This window comes from Anguilla rostrata, chromosome 18, assembly GCF_018555375.3.
Source record: "Anguilla rostrata isolate EN2019 chromosome 18, ASM1855537v3, whole genome shotgun sequence".
Taxonomy (NCBI): Eukaryota; Metazoa; Chordata; class Actinopteri; order Anguilliformes; family Anguillidae; genus Anguilla; species Anguilla rostrata.
This window is the reverse complement of record NC_057950.1, coordinates 19,925,646-19,942,063: the sequence shown is the minus strand read 5'-3', so window position 1 is coordinate 19,942,063 and position 16,418 is coordinate 19,925,646.

Genomic DNA, 16,418 nt, shown 5'->3' with positions numbered 1-16,418 from the left:
TATCATCCTTGATTGTCATGTAAAAGGTGCTTGTGGTAGCTGAGGTTCTTGGGTTACACTCACACACAGCCAAGCTTCGACTGCTCACTTCTGCTCCAAGTGTGGTTCATACAAAACAACTGGGGTTAAGTGCACCTGATTAAATTATACAATGTAGTGATATGTCTATAATATTCTCCCATAGATCTTCCCATGCACAAAACAGCAGTTCCATTTGCAGATTAAAACATTTTTGTGGTCTAGGTTTCTAAACCTGTAGTTCAACTTCTTGCTGAACGTCCTCCTTTCAATTGCCTGTGAATAGTTATTTTATTTATTTATTTTTTTCCACTGAGACAGTGTATATTCAGTTCTCAGGGTGCATCCAATTGTGAGTTTGCGGTTTTTTAGCAAGAGAAGAAAAGTCTGTTTAATTGAGATTTAAGGACCGGGCCGATCCTCTGGCAGGACCGCGGTTCTGGTCATTTACGGTAAAGCCTTAAACGGTGGGAGTTAGAGACGGTCAACAGGGCCGCCGGCAGCCTGGCGTGCTGCTCCCTGTCACCGGCCGACACCCGGCTCGTTCCCCTCTCTGATTTACCGCCCCGGTCTCCTGTCTGACAGGCGGGGAGCTGAAATTCAGCACAGTTTACTTGTGTAATGTTTAACCGGAGAACCTTCCAGAAGAACGTGGGGCTGTAAATCAACTCTGCAACTGTGAGGAAGAACGGGGAGGAGGAGCCACAGCTTTACAGAGCCTGGCTCCTTGAGCAGGTGTGAAGTGTAGTGTGGGTTTATTCAGGGCTTCATAGACCTGGATGTCCAGGGGAGTGAAAAGGTTGTAAATTAAAGGCTTGTGGGTGTACATGCACGTCAGGGAGGGGTGGGGGTCTGGCAGTGAGGTCAGCCATGCCTTTAGGCCTGTCTGTCATCAGGTCTGGGTCCCAGACCAGGATCCCTGTTACACTGGTTTTTAACCCCAAGCCCCCCCCCCCCAAAAGAAAACACCACTGCAGCCTGATCAGCTTTCCTAGACAGGATGGGGGCAGGCACAGAGAACGGCACCAACCCAAAGAGGATAGAGCTGCTGTTTCTTTCAAAAAATTCATTCATACCTTTTTTCTTCTTAACACGTCACGCATTCCTTGAACGTAAACACACACACACACACACCCACAAAGTGAGGTGAGGTTATTTTTTTAACATGTGTCTTCTCGTGGTCATATAGGCTAAATTGACTTTAAAATTCACAAGGTTAAAAGTAAAAGTGGCTATTGTGGATGTCATTGGTATGTTTGACATATTGGTGTGCACTGAAATGACTACATGCACAACCTTCTGTGAGTTCTGCGCGTGTATTTACTTGAAGCAGGATGAGTCAACATTCACTGCGGTAGGGGAGCCAAAAACACAAAAACGCTGGAAATCTGCTGCATGGTTAAATTCCAGAAGTGGACTGGGACCATACCAGTGTGCAGACTTGTAAACACTGCGAGGAGGTTTGGCAGCACACCAGTTAACATGCAGGACAAAATACAGATTAGAGACGAGGCTCCGGGGTTGAATTCAAGTTCCATTCACCGAACAGAATCATAGAAAGATCCCTCATATGCAGCTGGCATGCAGGCCTTGGACACCCAATCACCCAGACCCTTATGGTAGCTGCAGTGCAGCAGTGACTTTGTGATGTCATCAGGGACAGACCCCTACAGCAACTGCAGTGGGGCAGTCACTTTGTGATGTCATAAGGAGCAGACTCCTATAGCAAAGGCACAGTGGGGCACTTGACCAGTAAGAGATTAGCTTCTCCTTATTCCTCTCAATGGAGGCTGGCTCTTGTTCACAGGAGGATCTTCTCCTCAGGGCGCTTTGTGAAAGAGGATCGCTGGGAGGCCTGGAGAGCTTTAGGGGCTTAGCTCTGTGACCTGTGCCCCATATGACCACAGACTCAACAGACTGCTTCTCTGCACGCTTCACAGAACATTTCATTCAATATATGCTTTGGATAAGTTTGTGTTGCTATGTGTCAGTCAAGTGCACCTAAAATGCGTTAGAACATTAAAAAAAAAAAATACAAACAGACTGTTGGGTAATTTCATTAGAATTCATTAGATTATTAATTTTACTCTTTACTACCATACATTTTCTTTGAGGAAGTGGAATCAGGACATTACTTTTTTTTATTTATTTATTTATTTTTTTTTTACAATAAATGAGTAGTAAAATGAAATGGTAAATAGAAAAGAAAGTATTCTAGTAGTCCGTTTTGTCTCTCCACAAGCCATTTATGAATATTTGTTCCTATATTTTTTTTTACAAGGTAAGTAATTTTGCATTATTTTAAAATGGCTGGTCCTATATGAGACAAATGGCTCACATTATATCCCAACATTCCAAACATGCTTTTTTCTTCAGTCTACAAACTGAGAGAGAAAAGCCCAGTGAATTCCCCACTTCCCCTGGTCCAGTCGTGACTTTCCGTTTCACAGGGGAAAGCTTTGTTTGATGTAAGATTTGCTTTCAGATTTTTTTAAAGTTTGGGTTTGAAGACAAAAAAACTTCTCCTGTTCCCTCTTTGACCCTCCTTCCTTAACCCCCCACCCCCCCCCCCCCCCCCCACCTTCCCCTTTAATTTCACACCCCTTTTCGGAATGGAGGCTACCACGCCCCACACCCCCATGCGGTGTGACTCCTGCTGAACGCCGGGGCTCAGAGCACCCCACAAGCAGCCCCATTAGGGGTTTACACTGGCCCCCAATGCAAAAAGGACACCAGCAGAGTCTTAGTGTCCAGCAGACTACGTTACTAAGGTTACATGGCCTCAAAACCTAGCCAATTTATATATTAATGCAGAGATTACTGGTGCAGAACAGTTAGCAGGCGAACTTTCATTCTCTGAGTCCGTCAGAGGCCTCTGGAGGTTTTCTGATTAGGAGTCTCTGCGTGTTGCATGACCTGCTGTACGGCTTAGAGACGCCATAGCTGGGCATGGGGGCACAGGAGGTCGGGGGGGCACTGGAGGCCAGGGGGGTGCACTGGCCTGCTGTATGGCTTTGTGGAGCCACAGCTGGGTGCGGGGGCACTGGAGACAGAGAGCCTGTTCCATCCCTCACATACTTAACACCACACAACAGCACCCGGCATTAAGAAAGCCCTTTGTCTGGCTGCAGAACTGCAGCTGTGCTGCGTGTTTGTGCGACGTGGCTTTGCGGCACTTTCATGCTCAAATCTGCTGTCTGGCGGTTGCTCGTTGAGGGCAGTTGTTGGATGTCTTTCAATGCAAGGTAATCCTCGCTAGCGTTAAGTGAGCCAGTTGGGTAACACTTAGTGATGATGGTTTGTTTGTGTTTTACAGGACAACTATACCCCCCCACACACACATACACACACACACACACACATACACATACACATACACACAACACTCCTGTGGAAAAGGGGGAGAAACGCGAACCGCTCATCAGAACGTTTCCGTTTCATGACACAGAGACTGACAAGGTTTGTCAAGTGACCATTAAGAGCCAGGGCGCTTTGATTGAATTTGACCTTTGACCCACTCACTAATTGCATATTGCTGTTCTTGTGTTGACAGCAGCCTCCTTCCGTCTCAAATCCACCATTCCAAAAATGCCCGGAGCTCCCAAGCTGTGCTCAAGGAGCGGCTGGACAGTGGTTTGGGTTCATCTTACCTTTACTGTGATGGTAACATGATGTCACTCCACACTGAAGACTGTATAGGAAGGAAAAGTGTTTCCAGTACCACAAAACAGGGCTACTCTACCTCCAGCTCAGAAGCACAGGTCCTCCACAGATGGGCTGGAGTCCCTATCTATGTTGAGAAAAACAAAAATCAGTATTCAGATGCACCAAAAAGTGTACCAGGTTTGTGCTGATACCATCTCAGCATACCTCCCAATAGTAACAAAATAATTAATTAACTATGCATAGACTTTACTTTCACTTTTGTAAATTACAGCATTTACAAATTTTGGGCTGATATGTCCCACTTTAAAAATGATCTGTCCCCCAAAAAGAAGATTATTAAATCTTAAAGAACTAACTCCTCTGCCCACCAAAAAAACTAAATGTACCACCTCATATATTTGAGAAATTAGTATACATGACATGTGCATCATGTTTGCATCCTTCATGAACAAGCTGATTTGCATTTGGAATCTTTAGAAATATAGCACACAGGCAGAACAGCAGCTCATGGGATTTGTTGTTTTGATGTATTTGTTCACCTAACATCATAATCCAGGGAGAGATCCATAAAATGAAGAATGTTTATCCATATATTCAGTGGGTTAAATGAAGCTAGTTTGGTCATACTGGTGAGTGGTTATAACAGCCTCCACTGTTTTTCTGCTCCTGTGTAATTGCTCATAGGCTCACATTAGTGGTGGAAAGGAATCTCTTCTGTGTTGTGTTTTTTATCAGCTGCCACCAAAAGGGTTTGTGAATAACATAGATAGTATCAATTATAAGCCAGAAAATGAACATTTCGCCATTTGGATTTGGTGCTGTCCTGTCTCCTGGTTCTCGAAAATCCTAGCCATGTGGATCCAAGCCATTTATGTACCGTATATTATAAAGGGGGTACATTCCTTTCTTCTTTTGGTTAAAATTATTTATTTTCTCCACACTAAGCTCATTAGTCTGTTTATCTGCCTGCCCCCACAACCACCTCCCTTCACATGGACCCAAATGCCCTTACATTAAATGCACACGACAATCAGGAAAATCAGGTTTCTGTTTCAGGACTGTGAGACTTTCTATCAGTATGTTACTGTCAAAGGTGTCTGAAACAATAAAGCTTTTTTTTGCAGACACGTGAAATTGCATTCCAGTATTTTCAAACTGTTTAGAACACCCCTGTTTTTCAGCATGCAACTTGTGTACAAAAGTGTCTTTTGCTTCAGAAACAGGAGAGAGCTGCATTGTGGCTTCAGGTTCCAAACGTGTTTCAGAATTGGTATTCCCGGCAGGGCACTATTGAATAGAACAGCTCTGACTTGCGTTAATAGCATTTATTTAATACATTTAAGGAATATGTTAATATATTTTTGGTATCAGCCAAAATTTTAACTTGTGCCAGTACCTGATCATATCAGTCGCCCTTGGCGTTTTCGGTGTTGCAATAAGGACCGTATGCTGACGGGTCACTGCCAGGTTCCTTGCCCAGGAAACGGAGGCTTGCATGGTCATGCAGAGCCCTGCTGCCACTCAGCCAGAGCCGTCCTGTCCCAGGCCTGTCCCTCCCGAACCTGCATCGGGGCGGGGTGCACACATCTCCCGCACGCAGGAATCCGCCGTGACTAAGGAGAATGAAATTATGTTTCATAATGGCCGGGAAGCCTGAAGTGAGCGACAGGTACTGAACTGCCTTCTCTCGCTCCCTACACAGTTCATACACATAAACGTCTGTAAAACTGATATTAAAATGCATAAATGCAATTTGGAAAATAAAATGTAAAACTCCATTTAGATAAAAGGAGTAAAGACTGAGAAATGCCATAAAATGCATGTTATTTTCAGATTCCTGTCAGTGAAATGATTTCTTTTTTTTTTAAATGCATGTTTAGATCATATTTTAGACAAGGTTTAGACAGGTTTAGACAGGGTAGGATAATTGTGTGTAATTCTGATTATTTGGCTTTGCAAAAGCTGTCTGTGCAGTGAAGCAATTATATTTCCTTTTGTTTACGTTGTGGTGGATTGTACAGTGTAAAGCTGCTGGCACGGTGTGTGTTCTTTTTCCCAAGGGGAACCTTTCATGAACTTTAGCGAACAGCCGTGTAAATAAAAGGCTTGCCAAAAAATATTTATTTTTTCCAGAGGCTTCAGTTACGTAAAATGGGGGTTCATATTTTGAAGGAATTTTTGAATCAAGTACAAGAAATGGCTGGAGGGCAGTGATGTTGCATTGCTGCTAGTAATTAGTGTAATTAAAGTGCGTACCACAAAGGTGAAGGGAAGGTAGATCTCCATCATCGCGTGTGTGAAGCAATGACTAGTTTCTGCAGCTGTGTGTGGTAACACTGGCCTTTGACTGGAAACCAAACCTATCTGAAACATCTAAGAAACTTTGTTCCTGTTACAGCCCTGAATATCTGTCAGTATGAGTCATTTTGATTGAATCTTTGAACTAATGCTGAGGAATTTCATAGATGTGAGGAAAGTCCCTCTGTTTTTAGTTTGTCACTCAAAGTAGCATGTAATGTTTTACACCTTTTGAGATATTTGTGAACCATGATACATATGTAGTGTCAAATTACTTTATAGTGTTAAATTTAGAGTAATAAATAGAGTGTTAAATCAATGGACAGTTAAGCTTTGTTAGTGCTTACCTTTGGCCACTGGCAGTTACTACAAACATCCAGAACATCTTTTTAAAAGTCTAACAGACTCCACAATTCTCATTAAGAAATGACACACATGTAAACCAAGACAAATTGCTAAATAAATTTATCAGTGGTTCTTAATCCTGGGGAACAACACATTTGTTGATTTGTGGATTTCAGGAATGCTTAAAGAAAAGGTATACTAGGAATGGCATACTAACCAGATTTTGTTTATCTTTATGCGTCAAAGCTAGGTCACCCCTTCACAAACAACCAACCACCTGGAACATGCATGTGCATACCCAGAAGTCTTTTTATTATAAACATCCTTTACGTTTTCCATTCAACAATTTGCACTGCCAGACTCTCCTTGCAAAAGGTATGCAAATACAAAGGCATAAATTCCCCACACACATTTTCTTGGCTTGATAGCAGGTAGGGCTGCATGTCAGGTGTATACACCATGGAAATGAGTTGCCAGAGTGGAGTCATGAACTTTGCATTGATAAAGGTGATTTATTGTTTGGGAACACAATTTTTCCAGCATGCTAGCGCTAGTCAGAGAGGTGAGGCTTTTATTCAGCCTACTAAATTCTGTATTGGCATTGCCATTTTCATAGCACGACTTCACAATTACTGAAAACAACACACACACACACGCACACAGACACATTCACACATGCATACATCCTAGATTATTATTAAAAGGAACATATAGTATCTGGTGCGTTTGGATGCCAGAAGAAGAAGAAGAAGAAGAAAAAGAAGAAGAAGAAGAAAGCTTGACGAGATCATTCTGCAGGCACTCTGTGCCTGGGAGAGGTCCAGGTCTGACTGGGGTTTGGGAAGGGTGTCATTTGTGGAGGTTTTGATTCTGCTCTTGGCTCATGCTCCAGACCTCCTGGCACTGCCCTGACCCTCTCTACCACTTCTACCCACCCTAACACCTGGTCAGGTGCAACTTCTTCATCTGTTGTCAGTGCCTGAAGTTCTTTGCTGTTGTGCATATCATGTGATTCAAAGAAAAACAATTATGTGATTGTTTGTATACTTAATGTTTAGTTGGGTAGTTGACAAGTTGTCAATTGATTCTGCACTTTTTGCACTTGTTGTCTTTCTTGGGACTCTACTTTCCCCATCTGGGGTATTACTGCAGTTTGACCCCTGACCTTTGAACTTGTGTTTGTACTGTATTGCTCTGCATTGAGAGCTTCTGCTCAGTAAAGTAAAGCTTTGACAGTGGGTTCCCCATATAGTCCTCCCTGTAAGGCACCATTGACACTGTTTCTCTTGTCAGTCTGTGTAGATTTCGATTTAGTCTGGAGCTGAAGCTTGTGTGTTGGTTAATGTACAGTACCATCCTGTGTGTTGGTTAATGTATATTACCATCCTGTGTGTTGGTTAATACCATCCTGTGTGTTGGTTGGTAAATGTACATTACCATCCTGTGTATTGGTTAATGTACATTGCTATCCTGTGTGTTGGTTAATGTACATTACCATCCTGTGTGTTGGTTGGTAAATGTACATTACCATCATGTGTGTTGGTTAATGTACATTAGCTCAGCACTTCAGTGGTCAAGCTCTGTCTTCAGTTTCAGTTAGCTACACAGGTGGCAGTTAATCCAATTAGAGAAATGCCCAGGAGGGGAAGGAGCTAATTGAACTGTTTAGAAGGTCTTAGCCCGCACTTCTAATCCTGATGCGCATTTAGCATCCTGCAGATAATATGGAAGACAGAGGGGAAGGTGCTTCCTAAATTCCTAAACAGGGGGATAAAAGGAAAAACACAGTAGAAATTTCCCCCCAAGAAAGTGAGCAATTTCCTGGAATTTCCCTCCTGGTTCCTGTTAGAATTCCACTGTGTTTATTTGTGTCAGTGAGTAATTTCATTCACTGTGAAATTACCACAAATGGTACCGACTGTCTCTGTGTTTGGCCCTCAGTAATGAAGTGCAGGTTTTTAAAATCTGACCATGGCACTTTCAGTTCAAAAATTGCATTTTGTTTTGATCGTATGGATCACGTGTTTAATTTCGAAAGAGTTTGGCAGCGAAATGACTTGATAGACGTCAAGCTGACAAAAAGTCACAGTTGCTCTGGAAAAACCTGAATGAAAAATGGGTGTAGTTATGACATCACAGGTAGAAAACAAGCGTGAGCTGCTATAGTATGCTATGCCACATGTTTACCTGAAGCGTGCACCTGATGTGTACCTGACTGCACCTCTAAATGTGAACCTGGTTACTTTATTAAAAAATTATGTGTGATTTGTGTGATTTAAAATATCTGAAATTTTGGATGTGTATTCAAATGTTTTATATTATGTGTTATGTTTACCTAGAAATTATTTGCTCATGTAACTGGAGTGAGTGAATATTTGCCACGAACTTTGAATCAAAATTGTTTTTTATCATTCTTCATAAGCGTGTGAGTTCTGCAGTCTCCAAACAGAGTTTGTTACTTTGAAAAGCTATGAATGAATGTGCCCTAACACTGTGGCATATAGGCGGCAGGGCCTTGCAGTAGCTGTGGATTGTTGGGGATTGTTTACAGGTGTGTGCTGTGGCATCGGGCCGTTTATTCAGTTGGAATGTGAACCAGTTGTGACTCTTTGACCCCGCCAGGCTCAGACAGCGCTTGCGTACTTTATCATACCTGCGTTGTGAATTTGCCTCAGGCCAGTAGCTTCATTAAGCTTTAATGTGTGCTGAATACATGCTGCAGTGTTCCTCCTGATATTCCTGTGCTCTGGATGCACTCGTCTAAAATTTTCCTAATTGCCAATTCGCATACGGAGTGACCGAAGTCTAGAAAAGGAAACTGATTTAGGATGAGCGAAATAGGTTGAGTAACCTCCTGTGAAACTTAAGAAAGTGCACTGTAGGTTCGAAGAGGTGTAGTCTTTTAATGAACCAGCCCCTGCTCAGGTCTTGATGTAGCACACGCCATCACAGGGTGGGAAAGCTGAAGTGTACAGGTAGCATCATTGTCATCATTGGACGTGAGAATATTTGGTTGGGTGGGTGGGTGGGTGGGCGGGGGGGTTTGGGGGTGGGGGGGGGTGGCGTTGCAGTGGGGGAGGGGCTGCCCCGTTGTTCATTGTTAAAATGATTGACAGGGCGAGTCTGAGACCCCAGCTGGCAGCGGGAGCCCCCGTCCCCTCCACAAACACCATTGAGGAGGTGTCACTCAGAGGGCCGGCCGCAGCCCACCCCCGCTAATGTTGCATCGCGCTGGTTGTGATTGGCACGCCCGGGCCGGGGACGATGGATGGAGCTGTCATAGGGCTGCATAATTATGACTCTGCTCTGGGCCTAGCGCTGACTCTCTGACTCATCCGGGGATCGATGCTAAAGAGATCAGTCCATAGTAGTCATATTTCTCCTTCCAGGAGCTTCTGCTCTTCTTGACTGCGGCCCATAAATCATACTGACTGACACCCTGCCAGGGATTAAAGCACCACATCAGGCCGCCGCTGTCCATAAAGGAAAGCTACGCAGGTTTTTTCTTTCTTTCTTTCTTTCTTTCTTTCTTTTTTCCTTCTTTTCTTTCTTTCGCTCCTCCAACAAAAGAGAATGGTGTGAAAGGAAGGGAGCGTATGTGAAGGGCCCGAGCGGAATTTCCTAAGAGAGCTATGTATCTTTGTGGCGATTGTTCTAACGCTTTAAAAGCTTTTGACTACCCCAAGAAAGGATCTACCATGTCAGCAGTCCTTCTTTTGAAATATAAGTTGTTTGCTAAGGGATTTCTTCTTTTGGCATTCTCAGATATAAGAAGGTTAAAGTGCACATGCCTACTGGCATATTTCTGAGCCTGGAGAGGTCTTTAAGAAGTCTTAAAGTGCTGATCAGTGCTCTAATTCTTACACCTCACTCCCAGATTGAGTTAAAGGCACTAATGGATAGACCCCACAGGTTCAAAGATTTAGGGATTCCTTAAGGTCTCCCCTACCCCCTCCCTAACCCTACACCTTAAACTGAGGACAATGTGTGATGCACTTTTTAAACAAACCTTTTTCTTCATGGTAATTTCTTTTCTTCAGAGTTTTAAGTAACTATACATCCATTACACAAACTGTGTATTTAGAAATGGATCCACTCTTGAACTTTGACAGAATTCATGTAATTAAAAGGGTAACTGTAACTGAGACTTTGTTCAGATTTTGGAACAGGCAAGCTCTGTAAACTATGGATTGCAAATGAAATGTGTGAATGTAATTATTTATAAACCTGTCATCTTCCTGTGGAGTATACTGTGAACAGAAGCGGGAGGTCAGTACTGAGCTATATGCAACACTGACTATGGGGATGATTCCCTGACGTTACACTTTATACCAATGTTGCTGTAATAAATCAATTCCTTAAACCATCTGTTAAATTGTGGATTAATTGTGGAAAAACATAATCTTTTTATTTAAACTTGCGTAGTTTTGTACACTTTAGCATGGGAATTGTTAATAGTTTGCGGTAAGTTTGGTCATCAAAATTGATATAATGCCAAAAACATTTTATTTGTATAGGCATGGGCTTCTGTCTATGTTGTCGGTGTTATCATTTTTTTTTGTTTTTACCACAGAAGCTTATTCTCATCATTGCGGTTTTTTTGTCCATCCTGAAAACATGTGTGCTGTGATTACTCTCGCCCCGGTGCTAACATGTTTCAGAAAATACTGGGCTCATCTGCGCTCAGATGTAATTGAGGTTTGAAATTTGCCTGACACGGCTATTTATCTGTCCGTGGCTTGATTGCATTACGGAAGCAGAATGAATTGGGCTGGCAGCTGTTCTGACGGAGTCATGCATTAAAACCACAGACCGTCTCCCACTTAATCCATTCAATTAAAATGGCTTTTCCATCGAGTATCTCAGACCTATTATGGTGTAATTAAATGAAGTGTCATTTGTTTCTCCTCTCTCTCTTTCTCTCTCTCTCTATCTCCCTTTCTCTGTCTCTGTCTCTCTCTCTCTCTCTCTCTCTCTCTCTCTGTCTCTCTCTTTCCCTTTCTCTTTCGCTCTCTCTCTCTCTCTCTCTCTCTCTCTCGCATCGCCAGCATTCTGGCATTCCTCAGCAGGTTCTCATTAATCAGACAGTTTTCCATGTGGACATTCCCATTTAATTTGAGCAGCGAGCAGACCCACTCAGCCTATTCAAACACACCTCACAGTGCCTCCTTCGCCCCGCTCACCAGACTTACTCAAGGGGCTAAATAAGCATCCCAAGTGTTACTGATGTACAGTCCTTAAGGTAAATGATCATTTATAAAGAGTGTGTTCATATCCTTTGCGTCTCATCATGTGCTTGATGACAACACCTTCCTGTTACTGTAAGGTTTAAATATCCTCAACTGAAATATCACACTACAATTGTTCACACTTGAGTAAATGTGGAATAAGTCCAAGTATTTTTTTTTTTTTAAACCCGGTCCTTAATTGGTTGACAGGCATAGTGATAATGCTTGTTAAATTAATCCTAATCCCTTCAGAATTCATTAAAATACATTCTAGATGTTAGCCTTGAAAATAATGCCTGTCAAGGAAGGAGAAAGTATGCTGGGTTTCACTGCAGTTATTTACTCTGTTTTGAAATTGTATCAACTGCAGTATTAAAATGACAAAAAAATATTGATTTCTGTTCAGGCAACATACATGCCATTTGTCGGAATTAAACTGCTAAATGCAGGAGGCATCATACATGTAATGTTTTTTTCAATACGTATTGACTGCTATGAGAAATGTAATTTTAAATATTTTTCATTTAGCATTTTTGATTGAAGATTATATTTGAACATACAGTATTTTGACTTAACCCAGGCAGTAGCCAAGTGGGAACAATGCTAGCATTCTCAGGGCGTCTATGCTGTAGGTGTGTCAAAAACACACACACACACACACACACGCAAACACGTACACATTCCTGGTGCTCTTTTGCACCTTTCCATATCACCAGAGGTGATTGAAAGCTGTGCTGTGCTGCAGCTGATCTGTGCTATAGCTGTGCTGAACTGTGTTGTCTTCGCTGTGGGAAATTTCATTCACAAGATTTTTCAGACTGGAATTCCAGGCTCCGCCCCCTGAGCTAGGTGATTTATGTGACAGGCCGTGTGACGGCGTAGGATGAATCCATTAACTCGGGGGTGGCAGGTAGCTTCCTACTGTAAGTGAATCAATCACAGCATGCAGGGTGTGAAACTGCAGCTGACGTGGGAGGAGCTGCCTGCAGCAAGGAACTGCAGAAGGAGAGCTCATTTTGCATGACTGCTGCTGCTCTTTAAAGTGCAGGATGAGGGACATGCTGCTCTGACCACTGCTCCTCTTTAAAGCGTGGGACTCGCACCTCTGACCACTGCTCCTCTTTAAAGCGTGGGACACAGGACACACTGCTCTGGCTGCTGCTCCTCTTTGAAGTGCGGGATGAGGGACACGCTGCTCTGACCGCTGCTCCTCTGTAAAACACAGGACACGGGACACGCGGCTCTGACCACTGCTCCTCCTTAAAACGCAGGACACACAGCTCTGGCCGATGACACCCCCCTGCTGGGGCAGAGCCATTACTGTCAGTGCTAAACACAGGGAAAAGGGGAAGAGCTGCACTGCCTGATTGATTACAATCATTACTCTGTCACAGCTACACTTAATCATTTCTCAGCCCTTGTGTGTCACGTGTCATATTTCAGAAAGGGGAGATATATCATACGTCTGGGTCAAAAAATATGCACACCAGACCCCCGTGTGACTGGTTTGGACCTACTTACCTTTGGTCTTTACTGAATGGAATGGATTTTACTATACATTGAAAGTTTATTGTGTTACTGTTAAGTATTTACCATCAGGAGTGCACATTAAAAATAAATATTAAAGGTTATGGGCACAAAGATTTCTGGAAATGTGGTTGTAAATTCTAACACTAACCTAGCAGAAAGAGATCTCTGTCTGTTCAACTATAGCTTGTCAAAAAACAGAGAGTGTTAAATATAATGTTTAATGAACTTACTGGAGTACTTTTTTATTCCTTTTGTGCTGTTAAGCCCTGTTAGCACTTTTGAGGAAAAATATACTTAAATATTTATGAAGCACCTGGGAAGTTGAATTTAAAAATATGGCTGTTTCATCAGCCAATCCAATTAGAGATGCTTGATCTCTTGCACACAATAATGACTGATGTCTCAACAGCTAAATAAGATGCTACCACAATGTGATTGTAGGAATGATAATTAATAACACCGACCACTTCTTGCCTGTGCCTGTATTTCACTGTGGCATGTATTTCACCACAGTTTGCTGACCACATTGCATACCTGGCCGCTGAACTCACAACACTTCATTACTCAGGAGCCTGGCAAATTCCCTGGCATTCCATGGTCTCCATGGTCACAAAGCCACTGTCTTTTGTAACAAAATGATGATGAAAGCAGAATATGTTTTATTTAAAAACTTTGGAACTGTAATATAATAAACAGTTTAATACAGCACGTTTCATGTTGTGAAATAGCTTTACAGAGATGAGGAAACAGGTAAAATAAGAAATCAGCAAGACACAGGATCATTTTCGGGTTAAAACACCAGTGATATACACCAGATGAAACCCCATAAAACTTTTGTAAAAGTACAATCGAAACAGCAAGTAGTAAAAACAAACAATGAAAAAAATAAAATAATGGGTTAAGCAGCTCAGTGAAATTACAGCCTCAAAAAATTACAAGTGATGTAAAGCTGTGCTGTTGAGCTGTGATGTAAAACATGAAACTAAGGGTGAATCTCTAGAAAACTGAGGGAGTGTGTTCCAGCGTTGGGGGCATAAGAACTGAAGGTAGCTTGTCTTCTGCTCTTAAAACAAGCTTTAGGTGTCCAGCTGTGGCTGATCTAAGAGGCTTTGCGGGTCTGTTACTTTTATGGGTCTGTTACTGTAGTCCCTGGATCACATGGCCACAGTACTGTAAAACAGGAGGGACATGCAGTCTGTGCTGCCAGGAGCACAGAACAGGAGAAACATGCAGTCTAACCCTCATTAGCATTGGATGAATGGGCACTCCTTCCTCCCCTGAATCTGCAGGTGTAATTTCAGGCTGCGCAGTAAACAGGGACTGTTATTAGCTCCCATTTAGGCTATTAGATTCTCATTTTAAGCTTCTGCATGTCTAACAGCTTTAGAGGTATTTTCAGTGTTTATCTTTCAGGAGTCCGTTTAAAGTAGGTACATTTTCAAGGAAAACACATAAATAAACAGAAACAAAAAACTCCTTGTCAGTGAAATTCCTCCCACTGAGACCACGGAGGAGCTTCCAGGATGGAATAAGGATTAAGCACACGGAGGAACGTGGTCTCTGCTGGGTGTGACAGTCTGCGCAGCTCAGGTATGAAGATTGGCTGACCCTGTTTTTAACCTGTAAATATTATGAAAGGAGAGAGGAATTCTATGATCAAACCACTGTTAAAAAGGCGAGAGCAGACATTCCTGCACAGTGATGATATTCCTGCGCAGCGGTGACCGGGAAGCGCTAGGAATTCCCTCAGCCATGCCTGGCCCTCGAACGCCCTCCCCACATTCGCCTGTAACTGCTGTTCGGCGAGAGGTAGGGCTTTTATTGGGCAGAAAGCGGGGCAAAAGCAGATGTTGAAAACATGTTGACAGCAGTGAAATTGGTGCTCTCTCTCTCTCTCTCTCTCTCTCTCTCTCACCTAGAATGGATGTTACACATCGCAACCTGTAAACGCTGCAAAGGTTAAAATCCTACACAACCCTACACAACTGTGCTCTAATGGGGTTAAAGCTCTTCCTCTCTGCATCAGCTGAGTGAAGTCATAATGAGTTATATATGCAGTGACTTGCAGAGGGGGCTGTGACTGTTGTCTCTCTGTGCGTGATTTTAGGGCTGTCAGCTGAGCTAAACACCACAGCAATTCTTTGGGATTTGTCTCAGGGCTTTGGGTGGGGGCGGGGGGGGTGGGGCAAGTGGGGTGTCTAATGGCTTACATCCAAAGGATTACAGCTATAGGTTAACCTTTTTTTTTAAAGTAAATCCTCAAATGGTAGTAAACACCCTACTGCCCACTCCCCCTCCCCCCCAACCTCTCTCTCTCTCTCTCTCTCTCTCTCCCTCTCTCTCTCTTGCTCTCTCTCGTGTACTAAAGCAAGTTTGACCTTATAATCATGACACCAGGTGACTCTTTCACAGGTAGAGGAGTATGCAAAGGATGTTTTGTAATCCCTTCCCAAGCACACTAACTCTGGAACCTTGCTCTTAATTGCAGACACATGAGCAACTAAACACAGTGGTTCTTACCTGGCTTACTGTGTCTGGACAATAGCAACCACTCCCACTTTTTGCATCTTAAAGAGTAGAAGGAGATGGTTACTCTCAATGTTAACAAGTTGTTACCTTATGTCTGTAGAAGAGAGGTGCCACCAAGACTGGTGAAATATTTCTAAATGAAAAATATATGAGGCTTTTTGTCACATCAGATGACTAACATTTCTCCGGCCCAGTTTATATGGAGCAAGACCATCATTTCCATGCATTATAACCTTGATTGACCTTGATCTGCCTTGGTAAAATGAGTCACATTTGATGTTCGTTTGAAGGTAATCTGAGAAACTTGATTAAAACATTCACAGTGATGTGTGCTGCAGATGAATGGGTAAGATTGCAGTGCCTATAAGATTACAGTGCCTGCCTTTGAAACTACTATTTGAAAATGTGATGTGTGTGACAAACTGATCATTTGTATATATACTAGGGTAATTTTCAGGTGAAATATCCTTAAATATCAGCATTTATACTTATATTTCTACTCAGGCATGATGAGCTTCATATTGTGGTGGGATCCAGGTTTTTGGACTTGTAGCAGTCTTATTAAGAGACAAAAAAACACATTTTCGTTGTTTGCATAGGGCATCCCGTGTGGTTTTATTTCCTGCTTACTCTCAGAGCAGGCCTGTTTGATTGCTTACTCATTGGTAGCATATGATATTTCATATTTCCTACTTGGAATTTTAGGTCTTGCTTCTTCAATATAATGTGTTACACTCACATGGTAGAACATATTGTGGGCATAGATCATTTTACATTCTCACTCCCTATATTACTGGCTTTTAT